Source organism: Plodia interpunctella, chromosome Z (genome assembly GCF_027563975.2).
Source record: "Plodia interpunctella isolate USDA-ARS_2022_Savannah chromosome Z, ilPloInte3.2, whole genome shotgun sequence".
Taxonomy (NCBI): domain Eukaryota; kingdom Metazoa; phylum Arthropoda; class Insecta; order Lepidoptera; family Pyralidae; genus Plodia; species Plodia interpunctella.
Window position 1 is genome coordinate 2,502,933 of NC_071324.2, and position 27,022 is coordinate 2,529,954.

Consider the following 27,022-nt stretch of genomic DNA (forward strand, 5'->3'; position numbering starts at 1 on the left):
AAAATAATGAAGGATCTTTTCGTTGTTCACTAAATTATCTTTAACTATAGTCTAAATATATTTAAAGACACAGTTGGAACACGTTTTCCTCTTGCGATTACAGCTAGCTTACGAGTATATGGGTATTCTACTAACAAGATTTTCAACAATCTATAATGAATTTCTACATACACTATATCGAATTATTACGGTATTAGTCGCTTATGAATACGTCAACCATGGTATGCGTGCAATTATCATTACATACTAACGCTAGACTTGTCTTCTTTGTAGTCGTATTCCTCATGGATGACGGTCGTAGCCATTACGTGGAATTAAACACACACTGTCGTGTGTGTTTCATTTTCACTTTCTTGGCTTTATTAATGGAGTGGTTTGCTATTGCCTTCTCCATTTCACACCCAAATTAATAATAATCAACCAGTGTGCAGGTTTCCTCACGATGTTTTCCCTCACCGGAAGCATGTGATGGCCTATGAAAACTACTATACACGAGTCAGATTGGTATACAAACTCATGTGGTACGAGTAGGATTCGAACTTGGGACCTTTCGATCCACAGGCGGGCATCTTAACCATTACACCACCACCGCTTACTTGTCTAGACTTGTCAAGAGTAACTGAAAAAAAAACATCTTTGTCACACTAGTGTACAAATCATAGATTTTAAAGGGGGCGCACGCTTTAAATTTGTATATTAGAGAGTCCCACCTCTCGCGTAACATGTCTTGTTTCATTCATGTAACAACCTCGGTGGCGCAGTGGTAAAGTTCTTGTCACTGAACCGAGAGGTCCCGGATTCGATCCCCGGTCGGATTATGATGAAAAATGATCTTTTTCTGATTGGCCCGGGTCTTGGATGTTTATCTATATATGTATTTATTATAAAATATAGTATCGTTGAGCTAGTATCCCATAACACAAGTCTCGAACTTACTTTGGAGCTAGCTCAATCTGTGTGATTTGTACAAACGTTTGCACGCTTAAAGAACAACTATAATATTCGTCCAGCCTCATATTTTTGTAACATTTTTATTTTGTGACAAGGATGCGCCACTGGCACACTAAAAACATTGCTTATACCCGTATTGTTTAGTTTTCATACAGAAAGTCAAAGTAAAATAAAGCGAATGTGTCTGTATTTTTATTATATACTAGCTGCGCCCTGGGAATTTCGGGATAAAAAGTACTCTATGTGATATTCTATAAAAAAAAATGTAAACTCATGTTTTTGCAAATAAATAATTTATAATTTATTAAGAAATTGAATTGAATAATTTATTAAATAATACTAATCTTTGTCTATACCCGTGTACTAAATTTCATAATAATCGACCCAGTATATATTATATATTTCAAAGGACATATGCGTTCTGTCCTTTGACATAACTATACATATTACCCGGGTATGTCGACACTAGTAAACAGAGCTTATACATATTGATAAGATAGAGGTAAAGGGTGGGTTGCACCGTCAACTATGACGTTAACTTTAGCGTGTGCAGAAAAACGCAAAATACACCGTTTTGTCTAAATGTCAGCCGTGCACCGGTTAAAATCAACGTCAAATTTGACGGTGCAACTCACCCTAAATCAATTGGAGCGATCCAAGTGAAGTCAGGAAGCCATAAGGTCCGGCCAGCGACCGAGTTTCTCTGAATAATTTATCTTGTCAATTCTTGCACCGGTACAGGAGTATTCTGGGGAGTGACCCCGCTAAATGATCCCGCGGGACCAGTTGACAGGTTGGAATATTTAAACTCGATATAAGTAATCATCATTCAAGATTAAAGATTCATTATTTAAATACGCAAGTAGAAGTGACGACATAACTTAACTTACATTAAATACTAAATTTTAAAAACGTATATGATGAGGACTGCTTCACATAGTTGTTAAAAAATTTGAGTTTTTAATAATGATTGAGCGTGTTTTTAATATTTTACTTTTTGAAAATTGACTTTCTGACCAACCTTATCTTCATATAATGATCCAGCTGTCATTTTTATAATATTCTTTAATGATTAAAATGATTTTAGAAATATACATTTTAACTAGATTATACATCTTTTTAACAATTCTCCGACCTTGTCATCTACCCTATTGTTTTATTTGGTGACTGCTCCCGTGGGTCTAGCTGAAGCGGGGTCAGTTACGGAATATTCATCAAAGTGTGTACTTTACTGAGTTTATGGGAGACTAGTTTTAAACTAACCTGAGAATTGTCTTAACAGTTAAGTCAGAAATTGGTCTAACGGAGCTAATATTTTATTTATGTACCTGTTATATGTATTCTATATATTGACTTTTATTCAATCAAGCACCTATCGCTTTAGTCTTTCTGTTTCTCCCGAAGGTTGACTGCTGGAGAATGCTTTTAGCGTTAAGTCCGCTATTGTACCAATTTTAGTAAATAAAGTTTGAATAAATAAATAAATAATATTTTATTTTCTTAGCAATATTTTAATCTCTACTTTTGTTGAGCTTATAGTCTCTTGAAATTTATATTAAAGCAATTAGGATATTTATAAAAGCAATTGGATCTCAGCCCTCTTGTTCAATTCTTGTTTTTCTCTTATTTTCAAATACTCATTACAACAGATTACTTACGTACAATTTTCGCAATACTACTTGATAATAATTGATCTTGTTCTTTGTCTACAATCGACATTTACATTCTGAAGCATATATATTTAATCTATATATGGTACGGTGTAGGTTTTCCAAGACAATTAACTATGTACCTACCCAAAAACTAAATACAATTTCACGTCTGGTCTCATGTAGGTAATCATAATGATATATATTAATTGGTGTTCTTTTATATTTTCTCTCCAAAGCTAAACAATAAGTTAATTAGAAATCTGAGAGTCATTGGACTTACGCAAAAGCTAGTCAGGACGAAAAATATAACATATAATCATTTGACGACCTCAGTGGCGCAGTGGTAAAGTTCTTGCCACTGAACCGAGAGGTCCCGGGTTCTATCCCCAGTTGGGACATGATGGAAAATGATCGTTTTCTGATTGGCCCGGTTCTTGGAAGTTTATCTATATATGTATTTGTTATAAAATGTAGTATCGTTGAGTTAGTATCCCATAACACGTGGGATTTGTCCTGATATAGTTGTAGTTAGTTATTTATCTTTATATCACGTTGGATGATACTACATAGCATTACTTGATAGTACAGTCGCGTAAACGTTATATTATGACGTTTCTATTATGTATTAGTATAATGCGTACTAATATTATAAAAGTGAAAGTATGTTTGTATGTTTGCCCGTTTTTCACGTCCAAACGGAGCAACGACGGAACAACGGGGCTGTATATAAATGACTAATATATTGTATAAGTGTGTGATATAAACACAAAAACGTATTTATTAGAATCTTTTCTATTACACACTACTAACAAATGATGTGGTCTTGATGCGTTTTTTTTTACTAAATAGAGTGATTCCTTAGGAAAGTTTATGTGTACAGTTTATTATGGTTAGTAGGTCATGAATTTCATATACCATCTACAAATTTTTACCTAACATACCTAGGATGGGGCTATGTGACAGAAAACAGTTTCAAAGTCGTTTAAAGGCGAAGCCACGGCCATAAAGCTAATTATAAATTAATTCAGCACTATTCACTTACAGACACCCGTTTGCTCATTTGCAGTCCTGTACCTAAAAAAAAAAACACCTCCGAATAAAAAACTAATCAGATTCTCGAATATGGAAGAAAATTGCATGTTTGACGTAACATCACTAACATGAATTTTAAATTACACCCTGGGCTGCGTGGCGCCCTAATAGCCTTCCCTCGTGCGTTTGACACACACAACAGTTTTAGATAAAATGTACACAGTCGACCGCATCAAGTTGCTCTGCACGGGCATTTATGGCACGGTAATTGGGGCGAATTTACAACGACATTGGGTAAAGTTGTGCTGACTGTACACCGTGACGTCATAGCGCTGTCTCCTGCCAAACTGGCAGCCTGTGTGCGCGAAGGCGCCAAGGCCTGGATTGTTCCAATTTGACACAATTTTAATGGCTTTTAACTTATAACCATTTGTTTTACAAGAACATCCCAAATTAAATTTATCGTAAACTATATTCGTATCATTAAGTAACCATACTTACTGAGCCGATAAGCTTCGGAGCCCTGAGCCCTTCTACGTTTTGATACCAAATAATACTATTTGAAAATTTATACCGAGTTAATCCGTGGTAACATAAAAAAATTCCTCGGAAAAAAATAAAAATATCGTGAGTAATGATGGCTTTTAATTGATTTGTTATTTGTCTTAAAATAGAAAAGCTAAAGCAGCTAATCACTGATATTATAAAAACTATTAAATCAGTAGCTATCAAAAAGATATTTATTTTGTCGTACACAAATTAATATTTAAACATTGTTGACACCTGTGGTTCTAAATAGCATACATAAATTCCGGACATTTTCGTGATGTGTATGAAAATAACAATACATTGACGCATTTCATAATAAAAATACGGCTATTTCGCCCGTTAATCTGTCATTTGTGCCAGAAACCCAGTGTTATTTCCCACACAATTCGTTATTAATAGGTCCTAATATAAAATAAGTCAAGGGCTGTATAACAGAATTATATTATGTGGGCTGGTATCAAACATCTGTCCATGAATATTCCAATAAATTGGTACCCATTACCGACTAATGAGAACGAAAATATATTTCAGAACTCGTGTTATAATCTGTTAACAAAAGCCTGCGATTCGTAAGAGCTAATAACAAATACACGTGGAGAAATAAGGGCTAAAATTTCCATTCTGTTCACCTCTTATCTCAGAGTGGAAAAAACATTTCAATTGTATGCCCACCATTAAAACCATTCATTAAAAATCCGCCAGGCGCTAGCTTACACAGGCCTTACGTAAATTAAAATAACAATACATGCTCCAACGACAAACTTCGAGTTCCACAGTAATTTAGGTTTACACGTCAGGTACACAACTTTGCATTTGCAAGCCGTCTGGGCTTTATGCACCGAAGTACCGTCGACCTGTTTTACTATTCAAGAAAACTAAAACATTTTTTTACAGTTCTGGGCATAGTTATATACTAGTTGCCATCCCACAATAAGCGAAAACCTGGAAACTCAACCACATGGTGAGACGATTTCCATATATACCTTATCTATTGGAAATACTTTTCCCAGCAGTAGGACACTTAACGGCTTATAAAAATAAATATCAATAATATTTTATCTGTCTACTGGAGAAGTAGTAGTATTCTGGGGCGTAATATTGATATGAAAATGTTAAATTTTTGAAAATATTTAGGTTTTACTTTTACTTTTTTTTAAGACATCGAAATCGAAAAGCACCCTACATTTATTATCTTTCGATAATTTTCGGACTCACATTTATGTGCTGCGGGATGATTCGAAAATGTATTTCCAAATATCCAACACACTACTATCTTTTCAGTTCATTGGCTGTTTTGCCATCTATTGTTCTGTTGTGTCCAACTTTGAGACACCACCTTTGTCTTTGACCCGTATGCAACGTCAAATGTTCACGTTTGCTCGACTGGGAGTGCGCGCGACATCGGCCTGTGTCGAAACATTGACAAATTTCCACGTTCGCTCCAGAAAAAAACCAATGAGCCGCCATTGTTTAGTGCAGGCACATTTTTGGGCTGAATTGAAGCCACAATACACAGCACCTATACTCTTATAGTCACTGAGATAACCTCTTACTGACGTATGGTTTTGGATGCACATCAGCCGATGCAATGTTTATAATGCTATGATATCTAGACTGTTATTATAAAGAGGTTAGCTTTTGTGAGTTTGTATGTTTGAGGCGGATAATCTCCGGAACAACCGGACCGATTTCAAAAATTCTTTCACCATTAGAAAGGTACATTATCCAAGATTGCTATAGACTATATTTTCTCAAAATACTTACGGGAGCGAAGCCAGGGTCTACATCTAGTAATATAATGTTATGATAATTAATGCTAGCCCAATAGCTAGATAGCATTTATTATATATTTCATCTCTTTGTAAATGAAATTGTGGTAAATGAATTGTCATTATTCGGACAATTGGGGAAAAAGAAAATATAGAAAAGCGGACTCTGTGCTTAATAGCTTACGCTTAACAGCTGGGAAGAAGCGTTCGATGCTCTTCGATGATTGAGAAAGAAAATTGACTTCCACTACATCCAATCAAACCAGATCTTGAAATTAATTGTTTTTTTTTTTGGTTTATGTGGAAATAAGGTTTCCGACCGCGGATTTCGGTGGACTTATTCGTAACTATGAACTTTTTCATCGCTGTTAAAGAATCTAATATATATGTAACATATACAAATAGCATTAAAATTGTGAACACGGCTAACTGACAGATAACCTCAGTCAGGCAGATTTATAGTTAGTAGGTATATCTGTCAGAACACAATATGATATTTTATTAGAATGGTAAAACAGACCCAAACTATTTATAAAGTGCAAACATAATGGAAATCACGGAGGTCGCGCAAAATAATGAACCGAACTGTTTGTGTAAACACGACTATCCCTGGTCTATCGGCACTGGTGGTATAATGAAATGACAATACAAGCATGGTAAGACCAGAGATCGCACAGAATTCACGTACAATGCGAAAACAATTATTGGTTGTTTATCCTATTTGAGCGCGATACTATTATATGTACGTGATTTTTTGGAGAAATAACGAAAAACTATTATTTGGGTATCACTGTAAGCGTTCCTAATATTAAATAAATAAATATTAAATAAATAAATCATTGGATCAGCATTATAAATTACAATGTTTGCATACACAAACACCAACCAAATTGGTTCCCACTGGTCTTCAATCGTAACTCACTCGTAAAATCTAATTCCAACTTTCACAATTCTTAAACTGCTCTATTGCACTTCGCCCCGTCAACGTATCGCAATACAACGGAGAAGTGAGTATTGCACACAACACGGTTGGTTCGTACCTTCTTTATATGTGGTAATGTGGAGGTGAGTTGACATAAATTTTAAAAAGTTTTTTTTAAATTGAATTAATTCATTCGTGTACCTAATTGGAAGTTTAATAATGAAAAATCTCTAGGTAGCCTGTAGTCGGCAGGGCTTACCATAAAAACAATTGTCCAATCAGGCCGTGGCCACATTAGGCAACGGTTCCCAACAATTCACTGGCAGTTAGCCAATACATACATTAGTACCTATAATATGTTGCTACATCACAATGTACAGAAGTACATTGTGATACTGTTTACAACTATACGTATATCCAGGACAATCTGCGTGTTATAAAAACTTTACTAGAGAGTCTAAATTTTATATATTTTGCAAACAATTTGCACGCAAGACATTTAGCGGAATATGCGGAAAGTGTAAAAATATCATTATGCGGCTAGCGCAAAATGTACACCGGATGCTATGACGCAAGCTATGAGATAAATAAAAGTTAAAAAAAACTCCAAAAGTAGCTTTATTTAAAAATATATGTTTAAAATCTCACAATAGTTTTCGTGTTTCCTGTACTGCTAATAAACGTTAAATAAAACAGCGACATGGAATACCTATTGAAACAAATAGAATAGACTAAAACCATTTTTATTAATGTTTTATTTTGCTCAATTAAACAATAAGGTGTCTTACAAAAATACTTACATACTTAGATGGTTTATGCCCAGCACGAAGTGTAAATCTATCAACCAAAAGGAGTAATTATGAATCTCATGAGGTCAATTATAAATTACTAGGTAGCTTTTCCCCGCGTACATTATTTTTCGCGGATGAAAGGTACCCTATGTCCTTCTTCATACTTCAATCTATAGGTGTGCAAAATTTCAAGAAGATATAGCGTGAAGAGGTAACAAAGAAACTTACTTTCGCATTTATAATATTAGTTGGGACAACCAGTACTGTCCACTTCCAATGAAACTATCCACTTCATGGATCAAAGGTGGCTAGGAAACCTGCACATTAGCTGTAACCAGAGAGCCATTTTATCGTCCTCACTGGTGGCCCACCGGCCTTCTATAATCCACATATCCAATGATTGACCATTGCGAAAGTGGCTCAACTGGAAAAATCGCAAACCGAGTGATCACTTATCACTTTACAAGCAGTACCGAACATGTCTAGTCAAATGTTTTGGAAAACGCTAATATCGTTATCTATAATGCACGAAGAAGAAATAACTAAAGTTCTTTGTTATTTTATTATTTAATCTATACTATTATTATACAGAGGTAAGCGATTGGGAGTTTGTATGTTTGAGGCGGGTAATCTCGGAAACTACCGAACCGTTTTCAAAAATTCTTTCACCATTAGAAAGGTACATTATCAAAGATTGCTATAGAGTATATTTTATCTCAAAATTCCCACGGGAGCGAAGTCCCGGGCAACATCTATTATTTTATAAATAAATTATAAAATGTCCGCTCTATATAATAATAACTCTATGGTCTGCATCGTCGGCATTGCGGCAGAGGCATCAAACTGTCGCATTAGAAACACTTTATCGTGCAACTAGCTCCCTGACTAGGGTTCAATAGGCAACTTGCACCCCGTCTATGATTCTCTAGTTAGGTGTTGCTCTCATAATAGTTTTTATATTTCCCCTGATTCTGTGAGGAGAACTTATTGGAGTGAATGAGATACATATGTAGATATTTGTATTAACTTTGATATAGTTTCGAAATGCTAGTAGTTTGCTTTGATAAATATTATTGAATTTAGAATATGACGTAAGTAGCTGTGAAATATTTCGATTTTGATGTAAGGAAAATAAGTACCTACTTAAAATAAAGTTAATACAAGAAATATATTATTTACAACGGCGAATTATCCCATGAAGAGAATTATCATAGTAAACTCATGTTTTTGCAAAATATATTATCTTTATCTTTGAGATACCTATCAACCTGCGATATATTAAAATGACTGGTTCATAATAACCTGCGCACAAAAACGCTAAGTACGCCATTTTGCGTAAACGAAGGCGGCGTGCAGATTCGTTCTCAGTGTGGGTTGCACCAGTGTACTTTGACGTTAACTTTAACTGGTGATAGATAACATAAGATGACGTATATTGCGTTGTTCTGCGCTGGTCTAAACTGATTTAAATATACAAATAGATTTAACAAATCGTTAAAATCTATGTATGATGCGAATTGTCCCTAATACTCTCATAATCTCAAAAGTCACGCTTGTGACCTTTAAACATGTATTAATTGCCAGTCACGTGCAGGTTTTAATGAAACAAGCCATAGTAATCTGGTATTGTTTATCCTACGAAATCGATTGATAATTTCATCGGGTAATCTGATTCCCTTAAGATTATACTGTATAACGCCCACTATTATAGTACTCGAATTAGAGAATTCTGAAAATAGGACTGGACTAAAATAATTAGGTTTAATATAAATATCATTCTTTTACTGGCGTCAAAGAGATCTTCTTGCAATCAACACATTCACAGTTAAGTTGATAAAAATTTATGTCCGTGCACTACTGTACAAGAGTTCACTCGTTGGGAGCCGATCCTGGTTGCAATCATAATATTGTAAACATGCACTTAACATTTGACGCAAATAGCGGGATATTGTAAGTTTGACGTGTTTTTTGAAACGTGACAAAAATAATATAAGTCAGCTTTAAGAGGCTTCAAAACAAGACGCGTGCGTAACGCCTTTGAAAACCACGTGTTCTTTAACCAATTCCGTAACCGAAATGTAACTTGTATTCAATGCAAACACGTGAATATGAAGCTTTATAAAGTTGCGCCCGAGGTCTACGTTGGAGCGTGTGCTCATTGCTCAGTCGCGCAGCGATATCCTCCGCTATATTGGCGTTTGAAATCAAACAAAACACCGGTTCTCTTCAATTTTATATAGAAAAAATATGATAAAATACACCCATATCGTCGGGGTTTTAAATTATAATTTACTAGCGGGCCGTCCCGGCTTCGCTCAGATAAAAACATAATAAATTATACACCTAAACCTTCCTCAGGAATCACACTATCCGCATGAAAATCCGTGCAGTAGTTTTTGAGTTTATCGCGAACAGAAAGATCGACGCGGCGGAGGACTGTGTTTTATAAATATGTGAGGGTTCAATTAACATATTTTATATTTTGAGTCTTTAGTGACACAGATTAATATCGTAGTTATTTGATACTTTTACTAAACGGTTTTTTACGATGGTAGAAATATAACAAAACATTTTATTATTTTATTTGTTCCCTGAATTCCGAAAGACGCTAATCTTCAGGTGTAAGAAATGTTTTAAAAACACTGTTCAAGTATACAAAAGATTTCGTAAAATCCTACCAGATTAGCGTTATTATAAACAAAACACCAATTATCTCTTAAGAGGCTTTCGAGTTAATTTCAATTTATGCTATAAATCGTTTAACAATTTATTTTCTATTTTCAGGTAAGTCATATTTTGCTGTAAAACTCGTGTCCAGACCAGATAAAGGTATGTTATAAATAATAATTTAAGAGTGTAAAAGAAATTTTCTTACTTCTGAAAAGAAGAAAGATCATCAACCATTAGTTTACCTCCCTCCATACGGGAAGGTGCAAATTGGTCCGCTACGGTTGTTTTTTATCATAGATTTTGCAGCGGATGACCTGCCATTAGCGACGTTTTTATCAAAATATATAGACATAGACACAGAAAACGTTTATTTGTGTTGCCACAGATACTAAAAACATAATAAGCATAATGCTAAAAGAATGAGTGTGCTGCAGCAAGGCAAAAAGGCCCTAACTCAGTGAACTTTCTGCTCATTAGTACAAAAACACTGATTTTCAGTTATTGCCGTCAATGTAGATGCGAGCGCTAAGTTATAAAAAATAAAAATAATAATATTGTGTACTTAAACGTTTTAAGAAATATCACACGAAGCATTCATTACAAGAAAAACAAATAAAGGGAAATATCAAGACAGTTTGCAAATCAGAAGTCTAACAAAAGCAGCCACTCACATATAGTGAGCATGTGTACTTCACATTATCTACTGCCACCACAGGTTTATTGGTTGCAACTCACAACAAACTGCTTCACTACTTCGATTCCTTTCAATGTAGGGTCTTGGATGTATCTTACTAAGGTAAAACACGTTTGTTGGTATGGTAATATCCTGAGCTGATTATGAACGGTAGTTCTCTTCGTAATTTAATCGTCTTTTGACTATAGTCGTCGATTGTTGTCTCTTGTATTGAAACAAACCTATTATTTTAACAGCAGCGTATCAGGGATAAGTCATGGTCTAACATAAATTTCTATTCGTTACATAAGTACTATTTAGTAACCTTTACTAGCGCAGTTACAAGACGTGAATTTTATCGGACTTTTTCTCCAACGACGAAAACACGAAAGAAAATCAGAAGGATCAAAAAGTTTTGGTTCAATTAAGAAAATCGAACTGATATACGAGTAACTCAACAGTTTATAGACTTCTCAAGTGAAACTCTAGCTTATTCTAACTTCAACTTAACATTCGTATATATAAAGCACAATCTAATTTCCACATAGAGATGCTATTAATGCTTTGATTAGATCGATGGCGGCGCAGTGGCTCGCGCGACCGCGCGCTTGTCTAGCGGTGGTTAAGCAGCTTTCATAAATAGATCAAGCGATGGGTGACCGACCATACATGTATTATATCAAGTTCCTCAGTGATTCGAAACATAATGTCTTTGTATATGCAATCGTTACCCAACAAGCATTGTGCTCGCGTAGTAATATTATCTCATTGATTATCTCATTGATTGTGGACGGTTGTCCACAAGGGACTTAAAATGGCTGATGACAAATTGTTCCCGAAGTAGGCTTAATAGTTCAACGGTTAAACTAAACAAATATACTAGTTCGACAACCTCTATAACTAGCGGACTACTACATGAGAAGCGGGTTCGATCCCCGGTCAGGTCTAGATGAAAAAAGATCTCATTCAGATTGACCCGAGTCTTGGATGCTTATCTTAAGTTAGTATCCCATAACACAAATTGGGGCTAATATTTCCATCTGTGTAATTCATCACAAATCTGTGTAATTTTTCCAATTTTGTCCAAACATAATAATTATTCCTTGGAAACGAAGAAAAGTATTAACATCACAAGACACATGGAAACCTCTCAGACATTGCGCCTCTTATAATTGAGATCACTTCATTGGAGAACCTTTATTAAGACGTGAAAACTTGACACAGCCGAGCTTGAGCGCACTTCAGCGTTCACTTCACCTTTAAAAACTTAAGATTCTCATGATTTGTTGTTTGAAGTCAAAATATCCGGCTGATATGCCAGCCCGGTTGGTTTCGTTACTTTTCATTAAGTGTAACAGTCGGGTTCTAGGATATAGTCTATTGGTTAGAAATTTGTTCGAATCAAATCTATAACTTTAACTAGAATCTCTTCTGAATTGTTTATTGGTTTGATAGGCGATTCATTTTTATGGTTACCGTGGTCTAATATTAAGTATACTATCAACTGAAAGAATGAACTCATCTATGGCAAAGAATGATGTTTCTTAAACCTAAATCACTTAAACGACAATGGGACTCCCGGAAGCTTGTTTCAAAGTTTAAATTGTTGTAAAAGTTTCTTCTTAAATTAAGATAATGTCCAGAGTGGAAGAAATCGGTTCGGATACATCTTGATTTATTTATGTAAAATTGTTTTGCATAATTTCATAATACAGTTTTAACAGCGCTACATTTACGAAACGTTATTTCGAATCTCTCTCAACACATGCTTTCAATTACACTTAACTTTCTTTGAGTCTACTAATATTTGTAATCTTTTAGATAATTTATCTGTAATTCTGTAAATTAAGAATTTATTGAGCATATATCTGTGAATAGTAATCATCTATAGCAGTTTAAATTAATTTCCACACACAAGTGATCCAAGACTCTACGGACAGATGGCACTACGGTCGACTCACTACCAGAAGCTAACAAGCCTAGACCGCGCATACAGTGAGTTTTCGATTGGAAGCATAAATACAACCTCCGACATGCCGTGCGGGGTTCCCCAGGCGCAACATCTAGCCTGGCGGGAAGATCTTCCCTTTGTGGCGGTCGAACATAATCACTTGGTCCCGCTACAACCTAAAGTCCATATTATTATATGGAGCTTAAGTATATCAATATTCATAAATTGATAGATCTGAATATAATATTAAAAATTGTAATATTTTCTATTCCTGAAAATGTTCTAGGTTTGTTTTTTATTTTATATTTTTTGAAGATTCGCTCGTTGCGAGTTGCAGGATTTGATTTACACAAATCCGGTGAACAATTTGCATGAACTTTAAAGAAGATGTTGGCTCACTGGGCGAATATTTTTTTATATTTTTGTGTATTCTTTGATATCCTCTTTTTTATTTCGATAGAAGGACATCTAAGCTTACATTCTAATGTAAAACTAATCAAAATATTATTGACATTTCAAGTAGTGCAATAAAGTTTAAATAATGAAAATATAATAGCAATATTTCTGGGTAGCCAATTAGATACCATTCTTCTCCATTTTTAATGATAAGAGTGATGGAACATTTAATATTGCAGCTAGAATTGATTGATTTCCACAATTTGTGGCCGGTTTCACAATTGAACAGTGTGTGAATTGTAGTTCGGTTAGGATATTACTGTATTTTTTCTTTGTAAATCAAACTTCTCTTGTCTCGTTCAGAGTCAACTAAAATGTTATGTTACCTATTCTGCAAGCCGCTTCTAAAGTACGTTTTCCTTTTAGTAAACAATCATACCTACAATATAATTTAGAATATTCATCCAATTTACCAAGTACCAGAGAGGTATGCGGTTGCGGTATCGACGAAATGCGGTTTTGATCAATTTAATTATTTACTGTCAACAACATGATCCTACCGAAATTTATAGCAAATTCGTCACTATTGATGAATGGGAACTACGTACATAACTAGGTATATTTAAATTCCGAGGATTTATGAGTGAAATCCTTCGTATTAAGTTATATTTAAAAGAAATGTTCCTTGAATTTTGATTTCCACGTATTTTTCTTGTTGTTGTAAATCTGTCAACAATTTCATTGACAGACAATTTGTTTGTTGGAAAAGCAATGTAAAAGAAAGCGAGTCAGAAATATTATAAATTCTGAAGCTTTCGCTCGCTGATCGACCAATTATCGACTTATGTTAAATGGGTTTGTCTCCACTCATTCGTAAGCGTGGTTCAGACTTGGCGAATGTCCCGAATTGTTAGTTGCCGCGTTTGCACCTTGTAAAATTTAGATCTTACTAAATACTCACATGTCATGAGTCTTTACACACACATAACGTCTTTACTATACTGAACCTAAACGAGCACCTAATGGTTCATTATAATAAGTACATGTCACCGAAAATGACATAAAAAAATAAACTATGTGAGACCTGACATAAGATTTTAATAGGTAAGAACAATGTTAGAATGCCTTTTAGCTAGATCATAATCTATTTTTTTTCGTTTTCACTCTGTTAGTCAAGTTAGCTCGCATTGTCTAAACTCCAAACAGCCCAGTAGACTCCTGGTTTAATTGTGCATCAACCGTACATTATTTATTCCATATTGTATTGGCTGCAGGGAATGAAAGATGAGCGGAACCTGGGGAGCACATGATTCTAACCCAGTTGAATGTAGTAAATGATGAAGCTAAAACAATATAAATTCATACATTTTTATTTTTAGCGCGTGAACTGAATTTATTCTGATTTGTATGTTAATGGTCAATGCCACAAATTATTTTCTCTATTTCAGAATATGTTCCATGTTAATTAGTTTTTAGGCGTCATGGATGATACAAAAATATGCACCAAAAGACGGCCACTGATATTACAACAAGTTTTAGACTAAATCCAACTATCGGATATCTGTTTTTTGGAATTCACGGATTCAGAATTGAAATTTTATATCAAGATTCAACTGTTCAAACAGATTCGGGGGGAAATCTCAAAGCTGAGAACATTTCCTCTTGTTGCAACAAAAACTTGAATCTCGCTAAACAGATGTAAACTAAATACTTTGGAGAGTAAATTTCCTCCGTTTCTTGACCGCATTGACAAAGTGCCCAACGATCCCAGAGGACCCAGTCGGAAGTGTTTGTCCAGAAATTTGTCACAGATGCGAATCAGCGATAGGGCACGCACAGAATCTGCACAGGGCCGAGACGCAACCAGAGCCTGGCCTAGGCTTTGTTAGGGTTTCCTGGTTTAGGGCGGCAAGAATGCGGCGTGCGTGCGGGTGTCAGTGCGGCAGGGTGAGCGGGTGTGGGGGCGGGGGTGGCCGGGGGATGCGTCGCGGTGCGGGGCAAGCGCGGGCTCGCGCGTGCCGCAGTAGCGTGGAGGCGGCGTCGCGGCCGCTCGACGGCACCTCAGCAGCGCCGCCACAGCGTACCACCATCGCGCGCAAAGCCCGCACTACACCGCGAAGGCCAGTCTTTCTGCTTCCCGCGTATCGAACGCTCAGGGAACCGACATGTGGACTTGCTCCTACCGCCGCGTTGTAAATCTGTAGTGTCGGGCACTCGACATTGGCTACGGCAACTTGGAGATTCGAGTTTCGGACAAAGCGCCAACCCAGCTGTCGTTGTTGAGCCCGCTTTTCAACTTTACGCACTAGGTATAAAACATTATTTATCTATTTAATGAAAACGCTGCTGGCAACACCGCAAAAGTATATAAATGGTAATCATATAAGAATACCATGTTTGAAAGCCATTTGTATGCGCGGGTTATGAAATACGAGGATCAGTTTAGCGCTACACTGAAGTGTAGTACCTAAATATCGATTCGGATCAAAAGTATTTCATTTGCTTATGTTAAATTATACTGACACAATTATTTAGTCAAATATTTTTCTACTGCAGCTGAATACCGCAAAGTTGTAATAACATTTAATATAGATCATCTACCATCTGTATCATTTTTATAATGTTAACAATATGCATTGTATTGACCTATTTTATGTACACTTAAAGATGTCACAGGATTCTTAGGATTGGCATTAGTTTGCGATTCGAATTAAACATTTACTAGAGCCGGTTACCCGCAATTGAAACTGCGCTGACAGGAACTTTTTTGGTTATCCATTATCTAACTGAAGCCTCTGAGCGACGAGATCACCTATAAACAGATTTTCCATGTGTTTTCCATTGTTTCCTTGAACTTGACGTTTCACTGACTTATTATTTTTTATTTTATTTTATCAATAACTCGACCATATTTTATTTCTATTATTACTCTAATTCGATTCCATCGAACAGTTTCCATTTTTTTCATTGTCTACTATCACACAGAGTTACCGCCAGGCAGGCCATTTTAAGCCCGGGCGTCAAACCAATCTCTGTGTACCCACTCCCCATGTAGGTGGCTATTATTTTACAACATAACTGATAGTTTCAGAGACTAGCACCAAAAAAAAAAAACAAATATACTTTACATTGTCTCGTATATGTAATATTGTGACAATAACTTTATTGCCTATACCTGCGTTGGTGGTCCAATGACCCCTGTAAACTCAAAGCCCCAGGTTCGATTCCAACTATTGATAGAACTCAGATGATACGAGCTTTTCATGTACTTCGACTTGCTTCCGGTAAATGAAAACAGCATGAGGAAACCTGCATACTGCAACTATTAAGTTCACTTTATGTATCCGTCCGCTGCCACTAGATGGCGCAATTCAATTCATGTCAGATGCCTTTAGGAGACTAGAATAAAATCTGACAATAGCACAATCGATAAGAAAAATAAGTACGTATTGATTTTGATTTTTGTACGAAGTAACAGACGCAGCGGCCATATGATAAAATTAAATGGACATTGTTTGGACATCGTGCACATAGCACGTATGCAGCACGAATATACGGAATTTCCACGCACGTGTGCACGTGTTTATATACGCATGCGTTACAACAATGTTGCAGCAAAAATTGTGCGCACGCATTCTTTGTGCAACGGGCTTTAGATACATATGATGACGGAGCGTAACGGTGGCGTTTGGTCCCGCTCTTAAAATATAGAACCACTGTCGTACGAGGCGACTAAGGGACACAATATCCTTAGCAGCTGATAGGCAACAATAGGACTGGAAGTCCAGAGGATTGACCTCAGTCAGACGGCCGGTTGTACAATGGAACCATCAAAATGTTAAAGTTTATTTTTGTCCATTGGATTTCGCCGCCTCTAGCATAACTAGGAATAGGAGAATGAGATAGAGATGATAAACATAAACGGTTTCCCTTCAATTACATTTAAAACCATGACCTTCAAACATCAAAAATAGTTCCAGAACCACTTTCAAGAGCATCGAGCGACCTCGCGTCGCACCTTTAAGTGATCAGATCAATTTGTTATATTAAATTTAGTTTGCGGTTCTATTTGAAATGACGCCAAGTCTCCAGCAAAATTACCATCTACACGCCGATTACTGTCACCAAAATGTATCATTAAATTAAATATAGCTCTTACGTCATAATTTAACCTATATTTTAAAGTTGTCCTTTATTTAAATAAACATTATACCGGTTCCGCTTCTTGTAATTTATTGTTAGTATCTTACATGATGACACGATGGTTATTTTTCAAGTCTGGACTAGCTGAATTATATTTCGGGACAGATTTCAATTGTGGGTGGGATATATATAATTTTTATAATAAGATCCAACCTGGCAGACATCCTGGCTCTCTGATCTTAAATGGCTACAACGTTGACCCAAAAAATTGAATCAGAGGAAGCTTAACATCATTTGTCAAAGAAAATATGAGATCCGAATTGAGGGCACGCGAGCAGCGGGTTCGGAAGATCTATAATATTTTGTTGATATATACAATGGATATTTTAAATATAATGATTATGTGGCCGATTATTTTATTGCAATTTTACATACCAGTTCCATATGCGTATACTAAGATAGGTAATAAATGTGGCTGTGTCATTACGCAATGGCTTATTCATATTATTAATTCGCCAATTAAGTATTGCAATGATCTCAAAATATTTAAAAATAATCTATTTTAGTAATAATTAAAATAGTGCTTGTTACTTGGTTACCAAAATGTCAATAAAAAACTAATTTTCTTTCTTTACCTGGTTTACAGGTGTCGCGAATCTGATGCAATATCGATTCCGTCTCCGAATTGGATTGGATATCGAAGTGATAATCGATCCGATATCAGTGTGCGTAGTGCGACTTTGCTATTTACGTCTCACCATTGAGTCGATTCGAAGCGAAACTCAGCTAACCAATCACAATGCGCCATTATGACACAACGACAACCACACTTCAATGTGATTGGTTCGCTGTGTCTCACTTCGAATCGATTCGTTAGTGAGAAGTTAAATGCAAACCCGTACTTCGCCCTCTGATCGGATAATATAAAAATCATTAAATATGATTTACTACTATTATATTATTGCTCCTAGCAACGCGAAATCATGCATTTTTGCTCCGCGAAGTTTTTTATAAAATGACATACAAGTTTAGTATATATACTTTTATATATAATAACAATGAATATATAGTGCTGTATTTGCAATATTTAGAGTAACATAGCCATAGGACAATTGTTTTATTGATGTAATTATTAACATTATTAAATAGGAAATACTTTTAAAGTGGCGTCTATTATTTATTAAATATTTGTCTTAAGTTACATGGGTACATGTAAATTAAGACACATAGAAACATAATAAAATAACATAATGATAATTATGGGCTATAATTTTTTTATTTCATCCATATACTTGTGATACAAAGCTATGTTTAAAATTAAATTAAGTCAATTAAATTATATTTATACTAAAACTTTGTATTATTAGTAATATTTAATAGTAAAGGGAAGAAAACTAGTGCAGTGGGTAATTGGGAAATAAAAGATACAACTGGGTCCCACCAGTGGGCCACAACGCTGGGGTAAACGGGTAAAAATTACCTCATCAGTTAATATTGTAATTGTCTAATTGTCGGAGTAAAAAATATATTAGATACTTTATAAAATTATTTAGTTAATCAAAGACGATGATAATTACGAAAATATAACTGATCAGTTTTAGTATACAAGCAATTTTTTTATTCTGATTAAAGTATACCTTATTAGGAACGCTTTTTGACTCCACCATTTTGAAGTGACAGGATATTGTTATACAAGCTCCTTAATGTGCCTTTGTTTTTGACAATAAAAAATAAAGTAATCTGACTTGACTAGTTGGATAAAAGCCAATTATCTACGTATATAGTACGCGTATAGTGAAAAACAGGCATTTAAAATCAGTACAAAAATAATAAATTAAATATAATCAAATATAATCAAATATCATTCACGTCGAATTTTAGATGGTCAAAGCCACAGGTCAAGTTGTTTTTAAATATCAAGAATATTTGCTAAAACGAAACGAAAGTACATAACCAAATCTACCATAATTCATATTTAATATTTATTAAATGCGGTGTAAGTTTTCTGGTGATGCCAATGTTATTATATCTGATATAATTATACATATATATGTGATAGTATGTTAGTATATTAGACATGTATCCTGTTAAATCCTTATCCAATATGCAATCAAAAATGGAGATTGAACTTTAATAAAATCACTTCGCGTTGATAATGTAAGTTTCCGAGGAACTCGTAACGGAGACAGATCCAGTTTTATCACAGGCATTTTACTCTGCATTTTGTGATATTGATACGTATCCCGAGGCACTATGGTTCAATTTTGATTAGCACCAACTGAAGTGTAACTGTCACGCGAAATTCAAATATATTACATGGTAAGAGTGTTCATAATCCATTTGGACTGATAAATACTTAGATTGAGAATTAAATCTCAAGGCCGGGCTCGACAGGAGCTATGATAAGCTGTGCTGAGCTAACTAAAGCTATTTTTCGAACAACCTATAGCATTTTCTCAAAAGTTGCGGAATATTATTGGTTTAGGTCGCGAAGTGCCCACGTGGGGCGTCCTAAACCAAAATAATTGTGTAATTTTCGCTAAACTGAATTCTTTTGGTTTTTAGCTCCAGTTAACACAGCATAACATAACTGTCGAGTCCTGTCGAGTCCGGCCCTAAGAACTATAACAAAGGCAATCAGTTATCAACCTGCCGTAGTTGACAACCCTAATGAAAAATACCCCTTGTGGGGTCTGTTGGCTAACCGCACCTAACTTCAGAGTGGTTCCGTGGCTAACCGGACCTAACTTCAGAGTGGTTCCGTGGCTAACCGCACCTAACTTCAGACTGGTTCCGTGGCTAACCGTACCTAACTTCAGAGTGGTTCCGTAGCTAACCGTACCTAACTTCAGAGTGGTTTCGCGGCTTACCGGACCTAACTTCAGAGAGGTTCCGTGGCTAACCGGACCTAACTTCAGAGTGGTTCCGTGACTAACCGTACCTAACTTCAGAGTGATTCCGTGGCTAACCGTACCTAACTTCAGAGTGGTTTCGATTTGAATTGCTAAAATGTTGTTATCGTTTCATCTGTTTTTACTTACAATTTATTTATCAACTGCGCTGTTTTTCATTTATTATTCTTCTTTCTTCGGAATCTTCATGTGACAGATCCAATAATATATCATCTACTAATCAATTATCAATCAAGATACTTACCCACATATAATTCTTCCTTAGCGGACTGTCCGATAAATCAACAAACGACCGAATCAACTAAGCGTAGAAACTTGGACGGTGGACATTTTAATATAGTTAGACCTTATTTAATTTTTCTTACCTTATAAAATTATTTATTCATTACTTTAATTAAAAGAAAAACTCAAACAAAAATATGTTAAATTAAACTTACCTGAAAACACTAATTTCAGTTGGTAATTAAATAGAATATTCAATTTCGGTAGTCATAAATGTCCACTGAAGAATAAAAAAAGAAAATAAAACCAGAAAGAATATTAACCATGATTAACAGCGGGTTCAGTTCGGATGCCTCAACCAAGCCTCCATTTAATATGCATTCAGCAAATGCATTTCGAGTCCATACATTTATTGAAGTGAAAACTTACGAGCGCGTCCTCATTGCTCAGTCGTGCGTTGTTTTGACATCCGTCGACGTATAACGCAAAAAAATTATGAAGATTCAATGCACATCAAACGAAACTCGACATAATTTTGTTGATCCATCGACGGACGTCAACGCGACGAAGGACGACGGAGAACAACGCAACAATGGGATCTCCCTGACGTAACACAATGGAGCAATGCGCGAGGTGATGCTATGCATGTGACTGTGATTACTGCAAAGATATAGGCCACGTGTACAGCCGACCGCACATCAATATACCCATAGTCATTGAAAATTCACCCCAATTACTGCGGCATAGAGATGCTTGCACAGTAACTTGACATGCGACCGACTTTACTGCTTGCCATTCCCTCTGGGACCACTTCGTAGCCAAACTTAGCCTAGGACGTCTGTTTTCTACGTGTGAAATGAGACGAGATGCAACACTCGGTTATGTCTGTATTGTCAACTATACTAACCATAGACAAAATAAAGTTTACTTTTCTCTTTGATACTAGAAATTACGCTAGTATAACACTAGAGTAACATACATAGTGTTGTATTGTTTTCCGCTACATTAATACGAATGAAACGCAGTTTTTATCGTCGACAATTTGTACCTAGTATACAATCATATTCTATAACTATAGTTTATGAAAAAGTTTAATAATGACAAATAATATGTGTATATAACATAAAAAGTTCATTTTTCTAAAATAGGTACCGTTTATTTTCTCATACATACCTAAAAAAGTCGGCAACCGAAGTCTGTGTCGTTACATAGGCTATCATATATCGGATAAAGTCTAATTTGGATATCACAATTTTTTTTTAATCGAAAAAATCGAAAAATTATAGAAAAAACACCAACAAAAGCGTATTAGTAATTTTAACAATACCAAGAGCGACAGGCCATTAATCCTTATTGCCCAATTTGCAAGATATCACGGGGATATAATCGTAAATCTCTGTAACATGTAAGTACTGAGCACTTGATTTTATAGTTTTCGTGACGTAATATTTTTACTGCCTCCCGCCATGCCGTTAGAACAAGTATGGACAGCACTATACTTTACTCTATGGCAGCATTATTACTCTATGGTATTAGTTTACAATGCACAACTCCATTTACACGATTAGCTTTAAGAGGTAATTTATGACGACAAAATCCATCAATTTCAACTTTAACTGCGATTTTTTCATAAATAGGTTATAGAACTATCTGTGTAGTTTTAAATCAAAATTAAAATCAAATCATTTATTCAGAAATTAGGCCTTCACAGGCACTTTTTCACGTCATATTCTAAATTAAATGATGTTTACCAAAGCTACAAACTACTAGCATTTCGGAACGATCACGGCTGAGAAGAAATGCCGAAAGAAACTCATTCAAACAATGTTGGTCCCTATTATGCCAGAAGGGCTTACTATTTTTTTAATATAAATTTATGTATATATTTTTTTTTAATTTAGTAAAAGATGCGTGTGGGACATCAACCTGTTTAATGAACAATATAACTTAAAAAATCAATTTCGGCCACATCCAACATCAACCCGTTTTTTTTTTGCCCAGGGTCCTTGACTACCAAGCTACGCGACTGGCTGCAGTAAATAGATTCTAAGTAGGCGCTTATCTGAACTGATACCAGGATATAACCCGGATAAACTATGTTAAACGAAAGCTATAAAAAATTCTCAGGGCGATTTGCACCCGTCAACTTTAATGTTGATCGCCGGCCGCCGCTTACATCAAGACATAATGGCATACTTTGCGTTATTTTGTGCAAGTGAAAGTTAACATCAAAGTTGACTGGTGCAACCCACTCTTAGGTAGTTCATTACTTGATATAGACGCAAGACAAAATGCTGCGCAAATTAAAGCTTTAACACTCAGGGTTTTTTTATTCGTTTGGATGTGAAACTATCTAATATATCAAATATATTATGACTAGTATGACCAGTAGTGAGACTGTCTCTCTCTCTCTCTTTCCTCTCTCTCTTACTGATTGAAATAGGACTCTATAGCCTAATAAAAAATATGACGTAAGATTAATAGAATCCTAAAATTAGGATAGAGCAAACCCGAAGGGCACAATTTCATTTACATTCAAATTGTTATAAAACATAAAGTTCCTGTATAAAGTACCTATATTAAGGTATTACAGCAAATGTCATATTTAGCAGAGCTGTGAGCCTATCTCGTGGAAACAGAAGGTAAATAAAATTTAATACCTGACGGCAGCGAGTGCCGTCCTTAATTGGATGTCCTATGATTTGTACACAGTGGTTTAATTTAAGCATTTCTGTGGCTTTTATAATCCACGTAATGCCATAGGTCACTCTGTGTACGTTACTTTATAAATTAGCTTTTGGTAATATTAATTGAGATGAAAAAATTCACATGTTGAGCGGATAATCTGACGGAAGGTGTGTGTTAGATTACCGCTAGATCGCCGCGTGACTTTTTAAACGGTCATTATTTGTTCAGTATTAGTTGAGGAACATGTCTGACTTGTATGCACAATAAAATCTGTGAATAAAATAATTTAAATTAGCTTTTTCTGCTTCTGAAAAAAAAATCTATTTTTTTTTTACTTTCTATAAACAGTCTTAACTCATGTCTTTCATCTCCACGTCGTTTTCTCTCGGGGCGGTGACGTTATTTGGTTATTTATATTTAGACAAAGACTTGCATTGTCTAAAATGCTTTCGAGTTCGGTAGACCGACAGACCGAATCCCCTAATGCTGTTTCTCACAACTGTATCCACTCATTCGTGCGAGTGATCCTATCTGATTGGGGAAATGCGATTCATTGATTTGTAAGTCTGAATAAAAGGGAGTTTGTAATTTTTGAACAAAAATATTTTCATCTAGGTATTTAGATAAACCGTGAAGACATGGATTTATATTATAAATATATTACAAAAATGGAATACGATCTAACCTGTATGAAGTCCGTATTTTAATAAGTCTTCACGTATGAAGTGTTCGGAGCTTTTCGACCGTTTACTGGCTCCAAAATTTTACACCGTGAGGCGTATCCCATAGTTTTCGAAGTTTTTTATCTTATGAAAAACGACATAATATTTCGGCACCCGAATATGCTAGCTACATTGTTGTATATTTTCCCAAACGAATGCTTACATAATGAAATGATTAATAAAGTACTCTAAAATAAACGTTTTAATCGACATAGCAAAAGGCGGCAAAGCTTTTGTGTATCTATCATACAGTGCTGTACTTTGGCGGGATAAATGTGCAGTAATACTCCCTATTATCATTTCATCGATATTTTTTTAATTAAGCCAAATTGTTTAGTTCTATTTTTGAAATTCACTATACGCACTCAAGTGGAAAGATAGTCTGGCATAGAGACATGACCTATATTGACCAACCGGAGCTGGACTACGCATAATCATGTGGTTAAACTTTTTTTATAATGACGTGATGGTCACTCCACCCTAATTTATTACTACAATATCTTTCATAAAATATCAAAATATGATCTGTCTCAACTGGGCTCATTCCCAAGGAAAAATCCTTAGTTGACCGCATTGCTATTTTCTTCACATTTCTCTTCTCAACATCATCTTTAACCTATTACTGATCTCTCTCTCTCATTTGAGCGTATTCCCGGTTACTTCCTCATCCATTGAGCGTCGGAGACCATGGTCCGCTTTCCTACTATTTCGTGTCCACTTTGCACAGTTGTCGGCATCCCTGGTTGTCAGATCTTACCTATCACTATTATACTATTATATTAGCGACAGAAAGACATTTTGACAGCTGTTGCTGCTCTGACGCTGACGGTAAAAAAGAGAAAGTAAATAGCCCTTACTAGATATTTTTTAGAATCACATTTCGACCAAAGCCATCTAGCTTTTGGCTCTGTCTTTCGGTTCGAAAGAAATAAAAACTTAATACCACTTATATCTGTATTTTGTTACCTCAACGAGACGAAGAATAAATTCCGAGATAAAACACAAGAAAACATCCACCTCACGCCAACAATAATAGTATGTATATAGTACACATAATTTCTGCCCGAACATATCCAATGCCAGTAATAGTCGTTGGTCAGGCCTGTCGTGAACACCCTGTACCAGGCTATTAACTTGCGTCCGTACTGTGCAATTAGTTGCAGCTAGTGACCGGACGAATATTCGGTTTCGGTTTTGGAGATTTTTCCTCGGAAACTATAGTTACGTGCCACAGTTTTGATCAAAACTACTTCCTTTGCCTTATTTTGACGATCTCCGTGGCCTAGGTTATCATGCTGGTCTGCTAAACAGGAGGTCCCGGGTAAGAACTATTATTTTCATCAGAGCCCTTTCCAGATTCCTTCATTAAACATAAAGTGTAGGAGCCCATGGTTCTCCTGCTTTTTCTTTTTCATTTCGCGTGTTCTTCAGCATCGTTGATTGTTGAACAGCAGACCACATACGAGTATTGTGGTCCACATTATGACATATAATTATGTAACACTTTTTATCCAGCGAACTGGTATGCTCCAGGGATTGCCCTATCTTCCAGGACCATGCATTTTTATTAAATATTTAACAATTTTTTTTTTTCAATTTCGGTTTCAATCAAAACTGAGGATGTAGCGTAAGATTGGGTTTCGGTTTTGGCTGTAATTAGGTCACTCACACACTAGTTGCAACACCTAGGCGGGCCGTTACCACCGCAGCGGTTAGTGATGGATATATCGACCCATTTATGTTTACTTAACGCTTGTGGAGATTGTTGTCGCTTGAAATCACTCTTAATGTTTGCTTAGATCCCGATAGAGAGGGCTGGTTTAGGCCTGAACTGATAATGATTCTTATATCAAACAGGAGTCGGATCAGTCAGGATCTTATATTAAAAAATGTTTTATTTAAACTTGGGATAATGCGTTATGTCACTCACACAAGTTGTAAAAAAGATTTTTACTAAGTGCGGAATGTCACACTAGTGTGAGATTTCCATGTTTTCAATTAAAACTTCACAATGACTTACTGTACTTCAACACTAAACTCAGATATAATATAATATCTGATATAGTATAATTTTGTCGAATAGGTACATCGGCTGCCATTTTATGCTACTACCTACTTGTTTTTGACTACCTAATACACACTGTGTCAGTCTTGTTTAACAACAAACAGGCAGACAAAAGTTTACAATTTACAAATAAATTACTCCATAATAACTCCCACGTCATATCCTCGGGATGTAATAAATCAGAATAAATAGTAAACAAGCGCGCTTCTTTTTCTGAAAAAAAAATAAACTAATATTTCTTATCAATTCGACTGTGGGGTTTGAGGGGTCAAAGGAAGGTAAACTCTATGTAGTTTATAAAGCAGATATTAAAAGGACCGGTAAGATCCAACTAAAACAATAAAGTGTTTACCCTTTACAATGGGTTAACCGCTGTCCTAGTTAGCGTGTGGTCCCGCCCTGTGGTGAGCGGTCCCGTAGAGTCGGACCATATCTCCCGTTGATGTCATGCAAGGCGACTAAGAAAACACATAGCTTTGGCTACTGTAGGCTACAATATCATTCCCAAATTAGAATAAGTAATAAAACTGTGTGTGATAATTGTGACTGTGGGTGATGAATATTATAAATAATCGCTGTATGGCTGTTACAATTATCCGATGATCTTATTATCGAGAACTTTCAGGCAAGCGTATGAAAAATCACAGTTGAATCTTTAAAATCTTCTAACTATGGCTTAGCGGCCATGCAGCTCCGTATGTAACACACACGAGAGTATGAAATGATAATGGTAATGTAAATGGTAACCATACCCACACAATATAGGCCATTAAAAAATATATTTTTATAAATACCGCGCCGCGTCCCGCTCAATTGTCCCGCTTGTCACAAAACTAGGAAGAGCTAAAGAGTGGTCAACGCAATATATATTATGAAGCTTCTGTTTGAAAAATAGTCAACCGTTGCTTTTTGAC

The 27,022-nt window shown here is 35.7% G+C and overlaps 1 protein-coding gene across 17 annotated transcripts in view; it reads left to right on the forward strand.

Annotated features, from left to right (window-relative positions):
• The window catches only part of Sh (Shaker), a 243,394-nt gene that overhangs the window by 133,788 nt on the left and 82,584 nt on the right, over positions 1 to 27,022 (forward strand). For 4 of the 17 annotated variants that reach the window (XM_053768577.2, XM_053768574.2, XM_053768575.2 and 1 more), the window contains exon 1: positions 15,383 to 15,665. The exons of 11 other annotated variants lie outside the window; for them this stretch is intronic. The gene's annotated coding sequence lies outside the window, so the exon portion shown is untranslated. Of the gene's footprint in view, positions 1 to 15,382; positions 15,666 to 27,022 lie in introns of those variants that run through there. 2 more of the 17 variants (XM_053768583.2, XM_064437020.1) reach the window with 2 other exon arrangements.